This window comes from Coccinella septempunctata, chromosome 1 (assembly GCF_907165205.1).
Source record: "Coccinella septempunctata chromosome 1, icCocSept1.1, whole genome shotgun sequence".
In the NCBI taxonomy this organism is placed as follows: Eukaryota; Metazoa; Arthropoda; class Insecta; order Coleoptera; family Coccinellidae; genus Coccinella; species Coccinella septempunctata.
The window spans coordinates 58,125,958-58,141,580 of NC_058189.1; the positions used below are offsets into that span (position 1 = coordinate 58,125,958).

General features: G+C 36.3%; 1 protein-coding gene across 2 annotated transcripts in view; it reads right to left on the minus strand.

Annotated features, from left to right (window-relative positions):
- Positions 1-15,623, minus strand: part of LOC123313625 (probable 3',5'-cyclic phosphodiesterase pde-5) — a 77,430-nt gene that overhangs the window by 49,595 nt on the left and 12,212 nt on the right. The window lies entirely within an intron of this gene.

Sequence of the window (15,623 nt, forward strand, 5' to 3'; positions counted from 1 at the left end):
TGATAAGCTATACGTTTATAGGGGTAATAAAAATGATATATACGCTTTTCCCCATTTAATGAGAAAAACGAAAAACACCACTAAAAATTGCAGATAAGAGTTATCGCTGAGATCGTAACCGTTCTGGATTGATTCGGTTTTTGGAGGAAGAACTTAATTACAGGATATTGTATTAACTTTTATGATGTAAGGACGTGTTTGTTGCTGGAGGAGGCCATACTCTTCACTGAACTTTATTTATATTTAAATTTTTTGAGTGAACTGACTTTCTACTGCGAATTTTCACTGTGTAACTCATAGTAGTTGGGGAGCCCAAGGGAAAGATTCGGCGTATCAGATTAATATAAAGGGAGATACCTTGGACCCTGAAGATTACCTCTACCAAAAATCAGATCTGTATATAGGGGGAATTGTCTAGAATAGTAAATAGAAAACGATCAATGTACATACTCGACCGTGTCAGATTAAGCTATATGTGGTTAAATACATGTTGAAATGTATACATTCTCTTAAACTAACAATTTAAGTATGACGGGAGGGCGCCAAACTTGCCAAAAAAAAACGTCACGTGTAAATTCTCGAGCGCGGTTGTTTTTTTTTCTATTTTGAAGCTTATGATTCAAGAAGAACAAGAATAATGCAATCTGACAGTTTCAGCAAGCCGAAACAATAAAAATTGGCCATAAAGGTAACCAAAATCAGTTTTTTTTAGTTATCTCTTCCCTTGGGCTTCAAACTGTTCATTCATGATATAAGTTGTAGAGCATAACACCTCGCCCATATCGCTCTCTAACTCGAAAACGGTTAAGAGTATGTAAAATTGCTTCAGACAAAAGTTGTATGGCATTTTATTATCTACAACTTTCATAATGAATACAGAAACGATTAGAGGTATAATTAACATATCCTCTAAAAATTTGACACGCTCGAAAAAAAATTTTTGTTAACACTTTCAATTCTTCTGTACGGCCAGCCCCACCACGCAAATCGTCAGAGTAACATGAATGTATTATCAGAGACATGTAGGGCATATACAGTTTCTTAATCTGACACGCTCGGCTATGTACACCTTACGATTTTTTTTTACATCTTTGAGAACCTGCAGACGCTTTCCCCACCGATGAAAGTGCATACATCATAGAACCTTTTTTTCTTTTACCATCTATTCTTCAAAATCCACTAGGTCTTCACGACGCTCGATTAAATCCCGATTTAGCATCGTCGGCTCCCCAACTATAGAGAAATGGGCAGACGAATGAGTTGGATAAGTGAGTAATCATTAAGTTTTCTCATATTTTGAAAAATCCGTAAGAAAAATGGAAACTTTCGAAACAGCTTAATTCCTTTACTTTCATGGAGCAGTATTTTAATGTAGTTATATTTTCAGAAAAAAACACAGTTTTTGAATGGACAATGTGGGTGGAGTAACACATTATTTCAAACTTCCTTTATCGCCTGTTTCGATGTGCAATTGTAGGGATTTCGTAGTGAGTGAGTGGTCCCAATAAAAACCGACCTATCTGCTTATTCTATTCAGGGAAAAGTACAGGAAAGACCCGATACATTCCAATCTCTATCGGGAGTATATCCAATTTTCCTTATGTGAAACTCGAGTAGCATTTCCACAATAGAGAAGTCGTTGAATTTTTCGAATCCCATTTTAACCGGAACAATTTTCCCCGGATCCAATTTTTTCAGTTCTATTCTGCTGAAAAATGTTACCATCTCAATATGCGACGAATGTAACGTATCGGATTCATGCTGATTCGAAATTCTCTCGAATAATTCTAGACTTTCAGTTCATGTTGTATACCCCCTCGATACTTCATTCATTCATTCCTTGTTGTATCCCGTTACTGAGAATAAGTCTACAGAAAGACTCAAAACTACCGGTGCGATCAAACTTATAATTTCTTAGGGCTACTTTCTACTGTGTGCCCTCCTGTGACTGATGAGACCCAACTGTGACCTACAGATCCTTCCACACTCCGGGCAAGGATAGTCACCAACCAGATCTGGCCGCCGCTGTATTCTTCTAGAGTCTCCATTATAACTGTGGACCAAAGACCTCCACTGTAATCTGTCTAACGCTAGTTGTTCCCAGTTATGATTGGCATTTAATAATTTTAGGGATTGATGCAGTATATCCTTAAACCGCTTATACTGGCCTCCTGGTTTGTGAGCTCCCTCTGTGAATTCGCCGTACAGAACTATTTTGGTGAGTCTCGGGCCCTCGTTCCTTGAGTCTCAATTGTTGTAGGTACAACTCGCGCGTTGCAAAACTTCTGCATTTGAAACTTTGTGGTACCATCTGATGTGCATTATTTGTCTTAGATGACGTTTTTGCGTTTGTTCAAGCTGTTTGATATATCGCCTGTAGGGCGTCCAGCTTTCGCTTCCGTAAAGAAGCGTTGGGATGACTACTGCTTTGTAAACAGCCGTCTTGGTCTTCAGATTGAGGTCGTGATTTTGAAACACTCTGACCTTAAGCTTCTAGAATGTCCGTGATGCCGAATTGATACGGTTGTGTATCTCCGTGTCCAGGTCAGCCATAGTATTCATGAAGCTTCCCAAGTATTTGAACTGCTCGACCTGTTCTAGAGTTTCATCCTTCAGGCTGGTATCTGTTTGAAGGCTTTCTGGTGGACCCACTCGAAAGAAAAATAGGTAGAGGCACTAATTTTTCGAAATTAAACAAAGTATACACTTATTTGTTTAAACAAGGTGCAAAGTTTCCGATTCGAGAAGTTAGTACTTACTAATTGAAACGAAAAAACTTGGTTTCCTTCGTTTCTGAAAGCTACAGTGAATTGTTGAATTTAGTACATATGTGTTTGAAGGTCTAAACAGTTTATTGCAATTTCAAGAAATATAATATTTCATGAACCCAATATCTGAAAACGATGATAATGTAACCAAGGTATTCACAATAACCTTTTCTTTTTGATAAATAGGATAATTGGTTTATTACTATTTCTTTTCGACTGAAATGAATCTATTGAATTTCTAACCTTGAAATATCATCCCTAATTTTGCAGCAACCCTTTGGGAATACAGGAAAATGAGGTATTTTTGATAATCATTCTATAAAATACTCCAATCTTAATACAACTTGAAGAACTTTGTAGCTTATTCTATCCAAATGATAAAGGAGATAATAGTTACGTAAAATCTATTATATTATCAATATAAATGCATATTGTCATATCCACCGGAGAATATCCAGATAATAATTGAACGTTATGATTAATTGAAAATACCAATGTCGACATTCGAAATCGATTTGTTTACGACACAAAATATTTGCATGTTTTCGTTATGAAATTAACATCACCAGACGATATCATTTGTCAAAATGATGTGATAATCAATTACCGCTGACTGTGACATCGAAAGTCTCTCATGATGTTAATGTGTGTGTGGAGAGGCTACTCCTGAAGCATTATAATTCATCGTTTATTCATTAAACTACTGGATGCTTAAACATTTAACGTAATATCATGATATAGGAGGTCACCGTTGAAAGGCTCGCCAATGCGAATGTGGAATCTACTTTTACAGTGGTGTAAAAAGTGCTCCGTTAGAAACCAAAGTGTGAACACAAATTATTATCATCGGAAAGGATGGAAGATTTTCAATTTTCACTGTTGATTGATTGAAAGCAATATAAATAAAATATGTTTGATTACTTACATAAACAAAAATGATCTGAGTTTTTTGAAATGAAACATCTACAAGTACTTCCAAAGATATAGCATGTTTTTAAGTCTTCACGACATTTGAGCCAAATAAATTAATATCTCCTGGATCTTGAAGTTAGGTATGGGAAGTCGAAAGTCAAAATTTGGTGGAGAATTCGAAACGTTCACAGTACAAGCGGAAGTACCACTGAGACCAGAGTATTTTAGATGAATCTCGGACTTACATTGTGATCTGAAGTTTTCAGAAAAAAATCGAATTTCGGTTCTCTAAATACTTCTAGTGTACACTTTTTGCATACATATACATATTTCAACAGTATATTCTTGAGATCAATGGAAACACTTTTTTCCTTTACCATTTTTTCTGAATCGGCTCGATTTCAAAGATACAGGCTGTTGAAAAAACATAAAAAAATGTTATTTTTAGTTCTATCCCACGAACGGTTTTATCGAATGAAATGAATTTCGAAATATACACTGCGCAAGAAAATTAACGCACATTATGGAAATCTCAAATTTATTCTACAACTGAAGGTGTTCTCAATGATAATTATTTTTATCAGAATTATGCATGCATATGTTATCCACTTTCAACGGTTTTCTTCAATACAGATGTTTTTTCCCAGCAGGAATAAAAAAAGATGATATTATCAGATTTTGAATGTATTGGCTCCATTCTAAAATCAGTTGTTCTCGATCAATTCTAGTGATCAATGGTTTTTCTTTCGTTTGATTTTCTACACTCGATCGCTATGCAACGCGAAACACGCAATTTGACCCAAGAGGAATGTGCCCAAGCGGTAGTTTTGCGAGAAGAAGGGTGGACATACACAAGAATTGCAGAAAGGTTTGGAGTTTCCCATACAAGTGTGTCCAGAATGTTGCAGCGATTCAGGGAGACAGGTATGAATGTCTGAAGACCAGGACAGGGTAGACCACGGGTAACAACTGCCATTCAAGAACGTTACTTGAGAGTTTCTTCGTTGAGACAACGGTTTGCAACCGCTCGCCTCCTTCAAATTCAGCTTGAGCAAACTCATGAGGTGCAAATTAGCACTCAGACAATAAGAAATCGCCTCAGAGAATATGATTTAAGGCCTCGTGTCGCGGCAAGAGGCCCAGCTCTTACCCCCATCTTAGGCCCATCGAAGGGCGCGTTTGGATTTTGCGAGAGAGCATATCCATTGGGAAGAGGCCGATTGGGAAAGAGTTCTCTTCACAGATGAGTCTAGATTCTGCCTCTACCATTGTGATCGACGTTCCCTTGTATACAGACGTCCCCATGAAAGATATGCTCAGTGCAATTTCCTGAATACTATTGGTTTCGGGGGAGGATCGATTATGGTATGGGGTGGAATATCTTTGACTGCTCGCACAGACCTAGTGGTCGTTGATAATGGAGCTATGAATGTTGATAAGTATATAAGGAACATTCTTGAAGATCATGTAGTGCCCTTTGCCCCATACATTGGTGAAAATGTCATTTTTATGGACGATAATGCCAGACCCCATCGTGCGCGCATCGTTCAGGAGTACCTTGAAGAAGTTGAAGTCTCTGGAATGGAATGGCCAGTAAGAAGTCCAGATCTCAATCCGATTGAACAGGTTTGGGACAACCTCAATAGAAGGCTGAGAAGTTCAGAAAATCATCCAGCTACTCTTAATGACTTAGGAATCCAACTCGGAGAAATCTGGGAAGGATTAGATCAGAACATTTTAAGATCACTTATTTTGAGTATGAACCGTCGTAGCCGAGCTGTAATTAACGCAAGGGGTGGAAAAACCAAGTATTAAATCACTTATCAGCATTTCAGTATTTTGAAAATTGTTCATTTCTCTTCTTTCACATCAGAGTCGGTGAAATTCTGAATTTTTCTTCCATTTAATGTGTCTTTTTTCGTTCAAAACCTTTCCGAGAGAACATAAAAACTAAGTTATAAAGTCAATGTAGAGTTAACTTTCATTAAAATTGAGATTTTCAGAATGTTCGTTAATTTTTTTGCGCAGTGTAGTTGTTCATTTATTCGATGAATCTTTTTCAAACACAAGATATCACCCACGTCTTCCAGTTTCCTGATGACCATTACGTACCATAAAAATTCCAAAAATTCAAAGAACCCAACTGTTGAAACTAAATTGGAAGCTATCTCACGAATATTTGAACGTTTTGTAAAATAAAAGTAGGTATTCTTCATATTTTCTCCTATAATACGCGTTTTCGAGTAATTTGATGTTCAAAAATCAAAGAGTATCTGTGAAATTTGAAAAGCTGGGTAATTTGACTGAATACTCTGTTTGAAAGATCCACAGATGTAGTTTCACACATTAAGCTAGTTATTCTGAACTTAATTTTGTTTTTCCAGCTCATTGTGAAAACTTAAAATGGCTATATCTTTTTATCAGGGCCGAATCGGAAAAAATGGTATAGGAGAAAAGTTTTTCTTTTGACCTCAAGAATCTACTGTTGAAATATTTCTACAAGTCAAAGACTCATCCTGCACATGAGATGGAATGTTTCACCTTGAATTTTCAATAATTATTCAACCTACATACTGACATATCGTTTTGGAAAATCAATAACTGCATCCATCCAGGGTGTACTTACAGTGCATTATTTTGTCGTTTTATGCTATACTGAATTCAATTACATGTGAGTTATTGATGCAAAGTAATCCACTCAATGTTTACTCAGACTGATTGTTTTCAGTCTACAGAACTTTCCATATTGAACACTCTCTGTTGATGTTTCGACGGGGTTCGTTGAAATTAAATATTTACAGAGCTTTGATTGCACGTTTGAAGCGGAACATATTGGCCATAGTGCTCATAGGTAACCGAAAGCTGTTCTGTTTAACAATTTGTGATTTTATTCTGAAAATATCGGATATTCTGTGCTTCTGACCCTTTTATCGAATATTCTACAGATAAAGGACTTCAAAAATATTTTCATCATGTAGATTATGGAAGTAGTAGGAATGCACGGCGAAAACACCCGGAACGATAATGGCGATAGACTAATAGCGATATGTCAACAAAATGATCTGAAAATATTGAACGGATTCTTCCCACACCGAGATATCCATAAGTACACATGGACACAGCAGACTCGAAACTTGAAGTCTATTATAGATTACAGCATTGTTAGACAGAAAACCAGAATCATAACACAGGATGTCCGAGTATCTAGGGGACCATCGTGCGGCAGTGATCACTATGTGTTGAAAATGAAGACAATACTTCCACATAGATATGAGAAAAAACATGAAAGCTCGGAACCAAATAAGGATATAAAATCAATCAAATATAACTTAGATAGCTTGCACCATGAGAGCGTTAGGTCATCATTCAGAAAACGATTGGATGAAAAATTAGACACCATATGCTTCAATAACACTGAAGAACATTATGAACACATTAAGAATGCTATCCATGCGGCGGCGGCAGAGGCACTAGGAAAGTTGGAAACCAATCTAGAAAGATCAAAACCATACTGGTGGGATGAGCAGATGGAAGAGGCAATCATTGATAAGAGACAGAACTATCACAAATTCTTGACATCTAGAGAAGAAAACGACAAAGTAATTTACAAAAGATCACAAGCTGTAGTAAGAAAATTGATTACCCAAAAAAAGAACGAAATGTGAGAAAAGAACTGCCAAAAAATAAACACCTACATCGGAGGAAGGAAAAGTACAGAGAGCTGGAGACTAATTAAAAATATGAGAACAAATAGGAAAAAAGACCTTATATCACCTATAACAACAGAACAGTGGGAAAAGTACTTCAAGGACCTATTAACCGAACAAAGACCGGAGTTTTCCAACGAGGATAACACAACAGAAATAAATATCATTTCATCACCCTTGAAAGTTACAATAACAGAAATTGAAGAAATAGTCAAGTCTCTGAAAAATGGAAAATCCCCTGGCCCAGGTGATATCTACGCCGAATTAGTCAAAGCTGGAACGAAAAATTTATATGAACACCTCAGAAAATATCAGTATCAGGGTTACCTACTACTTGAATGAGTGGACCTGAATTTTTCTAAATAGCACTTCCTGAAACCCTGTCTTCTCTCTTTTTCAATCACTTTCGGCATCATTGATATCAGTTGTGACAACGGCGTTATGATATTAACGACATTTCATGAATGCCAACCTTACTCCATTCTAGCTACAAAAACTTGAGAACATTATTTCATGGCCAACCGAGTGCTAAAGTAGAAGTGAATGGAGTATAGATATAGAAACGAATATTATCCCATTTCACCATCTTCAGTTGTCTCAAAGAAAAACTGAAGAACTTGCAGTCCAATTTTTTCAGTCGATACAGAGTAAATTTAACACTCTTCGGAACGTTGACACTTTCAATAAAAACATCATCTTTCGAATCCCGGGAAATCGATATCAAACACCAATTTTCCTTCAACACTTATAGTGTGACGTTTTCTTTCTTTCCTAGCGGTTAGAACTGAATTGACACAGGCTGATGCCAACGTAGAGAACAAAGTTTCTGACTTTGTTGAATCCAATTGGGAACGTCCGTGCTAGTAATGGCTTTAGAGCTCATGGTTTTTCCCGAGTAAAATTGGACTTCATCCCCGTATTTCTAACTTTTACTCTCTCGTTCTTCACACCTCGGAAGTTGTAGGTACTTTTTCTGGAGACCGGGAAATTAGGTAGAGGATTTTCATAAATTTCGAGTCTCAGTTAACCTTCAAGATTGGTTTTGATTAGGAGAGGGGAGATTTCAATTTCGATTCTGAGTGAATTGCCACAATAAAGACTAAAGGAGTGGACTTGTAAAATTAGTTATTATAACAGCTTGGTAATCCATAATGGAGTTGATCCAAATGGGAAAGGGGTTGAAAGTTCTAGAAACCCCCACTCAATCACATTCAGTGTGAATATGAGTTTTCCGCTGCTGCAACTGACCGTTTTTTTGATTCATTATCATCACTTTATTGAAATTTCATTGAAAATACAGTAATACATAAGTCAACAAGATACGAGTACACTAATGAGTACAGTTACAATTACATGATCCAGAATGAAATTCTAAATGAGTTTATCTCGAAACTATATGAATATATAAATCGAATAAATCGCTCGAAGGATTTGAAAGAGATATTTGAAGCTTTTGGATGGCAAAATGAAAGCTCCAGAACGAAGTATTAATCTCTTCTTAAAAATTCCTATTTTTTTTAATTTTCCCTTGAAAATCCAGAAATAAAATGGAAATAAGAGGCACCATTTTGTTCATTTAGAAAAAAAGCTTCGGTGAGGCACTAGATTAACTATTGAAAGAATATTATTCTTCATTTGAATAAGTTGAGATGAAACTGTGACAAAGCAACCACCTGTAACCCCTTTAGGAACAGAGTTAAAGAAATATGGCTATAAATTTATAGATGTTGATTGTTCTGCGAAATATAGAATGCCCTTCCTTGCCTGAAACAATTTACTTATATAGAAAACAGAACATGCAAAATTAATGATTTATGACACCAATTTGTTGTATGAAAATTGTATTAGGGTTAGGTAAGTAATCGATTAAAATTTGAGAAATATTGGACCTGCACGATGTTTTTTGAACTCATAGACTCGTCGGGGCATAGTTCTATTCATACTACTTCGTATAGCCTTGTATAAGACCACTATTCAATCCTAATAAAACTCTCTAAGCCAATGAAAATGTCTACACTTTTCACTCTATGCATGGTAAACAAATTGAAGCAGCTCTTCAACTGCCACAGGTATTATACGTACGACGATCAAGGACGAATTATAGACACAATAATTATAGCGCACTTTTTTTTTAGAACATACGATAAGATAGAAACCACTAAGTAGATATAGTTGGAAAAGTTATAGTTTCTTGTCTTGACTTGAAAAAAATGAAATACTAAAAATTCTTTTCAATAAATTCATCAATACAGGGTGTTCGATACCTGTCAGCATCCATAATTCATTTTTCCTCAATGCAATGACCAGCTGAGAAGTATCATAGTTGGGGAACCAACGATGCTAAGTTAGGATTTACTCGAGCGTGGATTTTGAAGATCAGACTGTAGAAAGAAAAAAAAGTTCCATGATGTTCGCACTTTCAGCGGTGGGGAAAGCGTCTGCAGGTTTTCAATGATGTAAAAAAAATTGTCAGTTGTACAGGGTAAGCAAAATTCGTTGTCTACTGAGGGGATCTCGAGAACTATAAAGCGGTGAGCACATATGAGCGGCCGCGGCCACGATCACGATCACGATCGAGAAGCGATCGAACTCGTCCCATGCAAATGTATTATTCCGCACATAATATCACGCTCTGTTCAGCGATATAGCGGCGTTCAGTCGCGATGTCACACGATCGTGATCGTGATCGCGGCCGCGGCCGCTCATATGTGTTCACCGCTTAAGAGCTAGAGAAAAATGAATGCCACATTTCCAATTTTGAAAAAACCGTAGTCTCCTACGATTCTTCGTTTTTGAGTTATTAGCAAAAAATAAGATTTCGACTATTTCGAAAAGTTCTCATAACTTTTTGTCTTTGAAGTTACATATCCGAAACTTGAACTTTCTTATGCACTTTCATACATAGAATCTACTGACAAAAGATTTTTTCCAATTCAATAACAACAAAAATAAAAAACCAAAGTTCGCGTAATGATTCGAAATGAAAAAATATTTTGAGCTCGTCAGTGGATTCTACATAAAAAAGTGTCTGCAGAAAATTCAAGTTTCAGATTTGTTACTTCAAAGACAAATAAATTATGAGAACTTTTCGAAATCGTCAAAATCTCATTTTTTGCATTATAACTCAAGAACGAAGAATTGTAGGAGACTACGGTTCTCAACATTCTTCGTTTCTCTGAAAAAGAGCTCGAAAATGTGTCATTCATTTTTCTCTAGCTCTTATAGTTCTCGAGATCCCCTCAGTAGATAACGAATTTTGTTTACCCTGTTCATACTCGAGCGTGTCAAATTAAGTTACCGTATATGCCCTACGTGTCTCTGATAATGAATTCATATTGATCTGACAGTTTGCGTGGTGGGGCTGACCGTACGCAAGATTTGAAAATGGTAAAAAAAATTTTAGAACGTGTCAGATTTTCAGAGGATATGTTGATTGGACCTAAAGGAAGCTACTTTTCAAGAGATTGACAATTCGGACGTAACACAAGGTCATAGCGGTCCTTTGAAACTAAAAAAAAAATTATTTGTACATACCTGAGCGTGTCAGGTTTTCATACAGATGGTTAATCTGGGTGTTGGAGACGTGTTGACACATTAATTTGACAATAATCAGGAAGAGTTTTCCTAATCTGACAGTTTGAAGATGAAAACAAAGCACTCATTCCTCTAACCGTTTTTTATTCATAATTGAAGTTTCAGATGATAAAATTCTTTACAACTTTTGTCTTGAGCAATATGTCATACCCTTAACCGTTTTCGAGTTAGAGGGTGATTAGCGCGAGGAGCTTAGACATATGTACATGCAAAAGGGCAAGGTCAATGTAGAATCCCAGTCTAATGTACATTCATCGTCATATATCTCAAAAACGTTCAAACGTAGAAAAAATTGTTTCGCACGAAATTTGTAGAAGATGTTATGCTCTACAACTTTTATAATGAATGCTAAAACGATTCAAAGCCCAGGAGACGAGATAATTCAAAAAACTTGTTTTTGTGATCTTTATGGCCAATTTTTATTGTTTCGGCTTGCTGAAACTGCCAGATTATATTGCGCGCTTGAGAACGTATTATATGTACAGGGTGGGCAAAAAAGCTGATACCTGAACTACAACTTTTTAAACCAACGAGATAGAGGAAAATGAATGTACCATTTATGTCGTCTTTTTTTGAGAAACTAATAATGCCATCAACTGCATTCCTCTATCTTCTTTTGTTTTTGAGTTATAAGCCAAAATTTAAATTTGGGCGATTTCAACTTTGGTCATTATCTCCGTTTTTGTTTGTGCTAGGATGTTGAAATAAAGATATTATACAGACACTTTTTTGATAGCAATCCAGTGGCGTACTATGATTTTTTCCTACAGGTTTATTTGCTGAGCTATAACATAAAGTTGTGTTCTTTCTTATGAAAACAGTAGTTTAAAATGACTTAGAAAGAATTTTTTTACCGTTTCAAAAATATATTACATATCGCACTCAGTCTTTCTAAGTCATTTTAAACTACTGCTACTATTTTCCTCTATCTCGTTGGGTTGAAAAAGTTGTAATTCAGGTATCACCAATTTTGCCCACTCTGTACATGCATCGCCATATATCTCAAAAACGTTCAAACGTAGTAAAAATTGCTTCGGACAAAATTTGTAAAAGATGTTATGCTCTACAATTTTTATGATGAATGCTAAAACGATTCTACGAAGGCGTAGAAGGGCCACATAATATTTTAAAAATATTTTTCCTTAACAAAATTCCGAGTTCAAAGTCGGAATTTAACAAAATTCCGATTTCAAAGTAGGAATTTAACAAAATTCCGAGTTCAAAGTCGGAATTTAACAAAATTCCGAGTTCAAAGTCGGAATTTTATTCACTTCGAAGCCGATACAGGCTAGATGCACAGGGTGTTGTTCTAAGACGACATATGTAGATTATTTCTCCATATAAACAGAAGGGCGGCCTGGGAGCTCAATGTTATTTTATGGTTACTATTTCAGTACTGGGGTGGGGGGAGGTTGTGCCCAACCTTACCTCTACCTGTCTACGACCATAATTCCATAATTATTCAAAAACATGGACCTAATGACAATTGTCTCCAATAAAATACATCAAACTCAATATTCATTAAAGAACAACGTGTTTATTTTGTGAAATCTGAATCCCCTCATGAATATCTCAGCATATTTGGAAATGAACCAATTCGTCATAGAGCATCCTATATGAGGTTTTCTTACCGTTGTAATGACCTCTTCATGTAAGAAACATCAAAGCACACCGGGTGTACCTCGGGGAGTACTGATTTCTAGTTCATTAAGCCTCACGAGTACATATGACAAGGAAAGTTTTTCATAAAATATCTGGAATATACATAAAAAACAGTTATCTCTAAAAAAATATTCATGTCATGTCTATAAAAGGTTGTCATATCATTATTATGACCTCTCATAGAAGAAAACTCAAATAATAATGTACACCCTGTGTACATAATTATTCATTCATCATAAATGTGGGAACACCTTGTATTATATGAATTTGAATATTTGTAGAAAAGCAATCTGTAATTCAGGAACAAATCTACGTCGTCGTAGAACACCTTGTAAAAGTTCGGAACTGAATAAAATTCCGAGCTTGAAGTCGGAATTTAGTAAATTCCGACTTTGAAGTTTCAGCTTGCTGAAACTGCCAGATTATATTTTTTCCGTTATTTTTGAATCATTAGCTTTAAAATAAGGAAAATAGCCAACGCGCTTGAGAATGAATGTACACGTGACGTTTTTCTGCAAGTTTAACGCTCTTTCACACATTTTCGTCACGCCTAAATTGTCAGTATTAGAGAATCTATAGGTACTTTTCAACATGTATTTAACCACATATATCTTAATCTGACACGCTCGAGTATGTGCAATGATCGTTTTTTTTACTATTCTGACAGGCTGTTCTAGTCTATTCCTCCTATATACAGGTCTAATTTTTAGTAGGGTTACTCTTCAGGGTCCCAGGTATTTCCCTTTATATGAATCTGACACGCTCGAGTTAATCCCGAATTTTCTTCTTGGGCTCCCCAACTATCATTAATTATACAGAGAAAAGCGGCGAGTCTCATCTCTTAACGAACCGACACATGGCAACCATCTACGGATGAACATTCGGTTGGATCTAGATCGTTCAAAATTAAAATCAGCGCGATTCCCTTTCACAACTGCCGCGAAATCGATTGGAAATTCTCCGCCGGTAATGAGAAAGCGAATTTTCCGGCTTTCCCCGCCGGGATGAAATATTTCCCGGCCTCTCTCTCGACGAGAAGAATTCGAACTGTTCATTACGCCACCTCGTCCAGCTTTGTGCCTTTATTATACACTCATTGTTGTGGGACGCGTGAAATGCTCTGTTGTGGAAATCATATTCGAGGAATTTCTCATTAACGGTCATCATTTGAACTTCTCTATATTTTGACCTATTGGTCGGGGCTGATTGCGTTTTATTGAATTGGGTGAGGGCACTCGTGCTTTGAGTCAAATTATTGAGTGGAAATCATATATTTGCTCGATTTTTTTTCGAATCGATTTTGAATTTTTTTGGCTTCAGATTTCAGTATTTTCACAATTTTTAGGATTTTTTGTGAGTGATGCCATGGATGTTCATCTATTCTACAGGGTGATATACAGGGTTGGGATAAAGTTTGGCACCAAATTAATATATTTAAAACGGAACGGACGGTAATTTTGAAATTTATTATCAGGAGGTGAATGGCAAGCACTTCGAACATTTGAAATGATTTTTTTTTTAAATTATTTTCAATAAATTTTTTCTACTAGTAAAAGCCCTGTATTTCTTCTTTTTATAGATTTTCATAAAAAATACGTCATGAAAAGCAGAAAGAGTTTTATTTCCCACTATTGATACAAATAACAACGATTTATTCATTTGAATGGATTTTTTCTGAAATGTACAAAAAGACTGAATTTCTTCTTTTTACAGATAATTTTTACATGGAACCCGATATGGACAGATCCGAAACAAGGTGCACATTCAGAATCTGCAGAAATATACAGGGTGTCCCATTTAAATAAAAAAAGTTTTGTCATTTCCAGTTAAACCGGAAGTATCTCATTGATGAAAATATGCTCATCAGATGCATTCTGGTCCATTACACTCAGCTGCCAAATTTCAAAAATATCGCCCGTTTTGTTTTAAAGATATTAATTTGGTGCCAAACTTTATCCCAACCCTGTATTAAGGGCGGCGACCAAAATGGATAAAATATCAATATCTTCGGAACGACAAAAGATGTGATTTTAAGAGGTCAATAGTATCGCTATTTGGCCAGAAGGCCAAATAACTCTAATATAAATATAATAACTCTAACTGACAGAAGTCAGTTAGAGTTATAGCATTCGCCGACGGCGAAACTCATATCGCACCTCTTTTGGAGACAAAACACAAAGCGATGAAAACGGCAATTAACAAGCCTGGCGATGTTGCAACCCAAAATAGTTTAACAAACATAAAACGCGAGGTCCGTCAAGAAATAAGAAAATTCAAGGATAGCTGGTGGAAAGAAAAAGCTAGGGAAATACAAGCTTTCGCCGATAATCACTACTACAGGCGTTTTTTCGAAGCTATTAAAACTGTTTATGGTCCAAGGAGAAAAGCTAACTTTCCTATAAAATATGATCATGGAGCTATACTAACTGATGATAGAAAAATTCTCGAAAGATGGAAGGAGCATTACTCGCAGGTCTTGAATCAAAATAACGACTCAGATTTATCCATTTTATACCTTCTCCCCGCGTATAGTCCGATGACATCACCTGATGACGAAATCTCAATGTCGGAAATCATAAGTGCGATAAAAATTATGAAAAATGATAATTCACCAGGTCTAGACGGCATTCCAGCGGAGGTATTCAAAGCCCTGGATGAAGACATTGTCAATAGTTTCCTAGAACAAGGAGATGTACCACAAGACTTCAGAGACGCTTTAGTTATCAACCTCTATAAGAACAAAGGCGATACGTCAAATTGCAACAATTACAGGGGCATATCGTTGCTGAGCGTGGCCGGCAAAATTCTCTCGAAGATTATGGCTGAATCCACTCTTAGAAAAGCTTTTACCCGAATCCCAGTGCGGCTTTCGACCAAATCGAGGTACGGTGGACCTAATTTTCACACTGCGACAGCTGCAAGAGAAGGCCCGTGAACAACAATCAAAGATCTATACAGCCTACATCGATTCAAGTAAGGC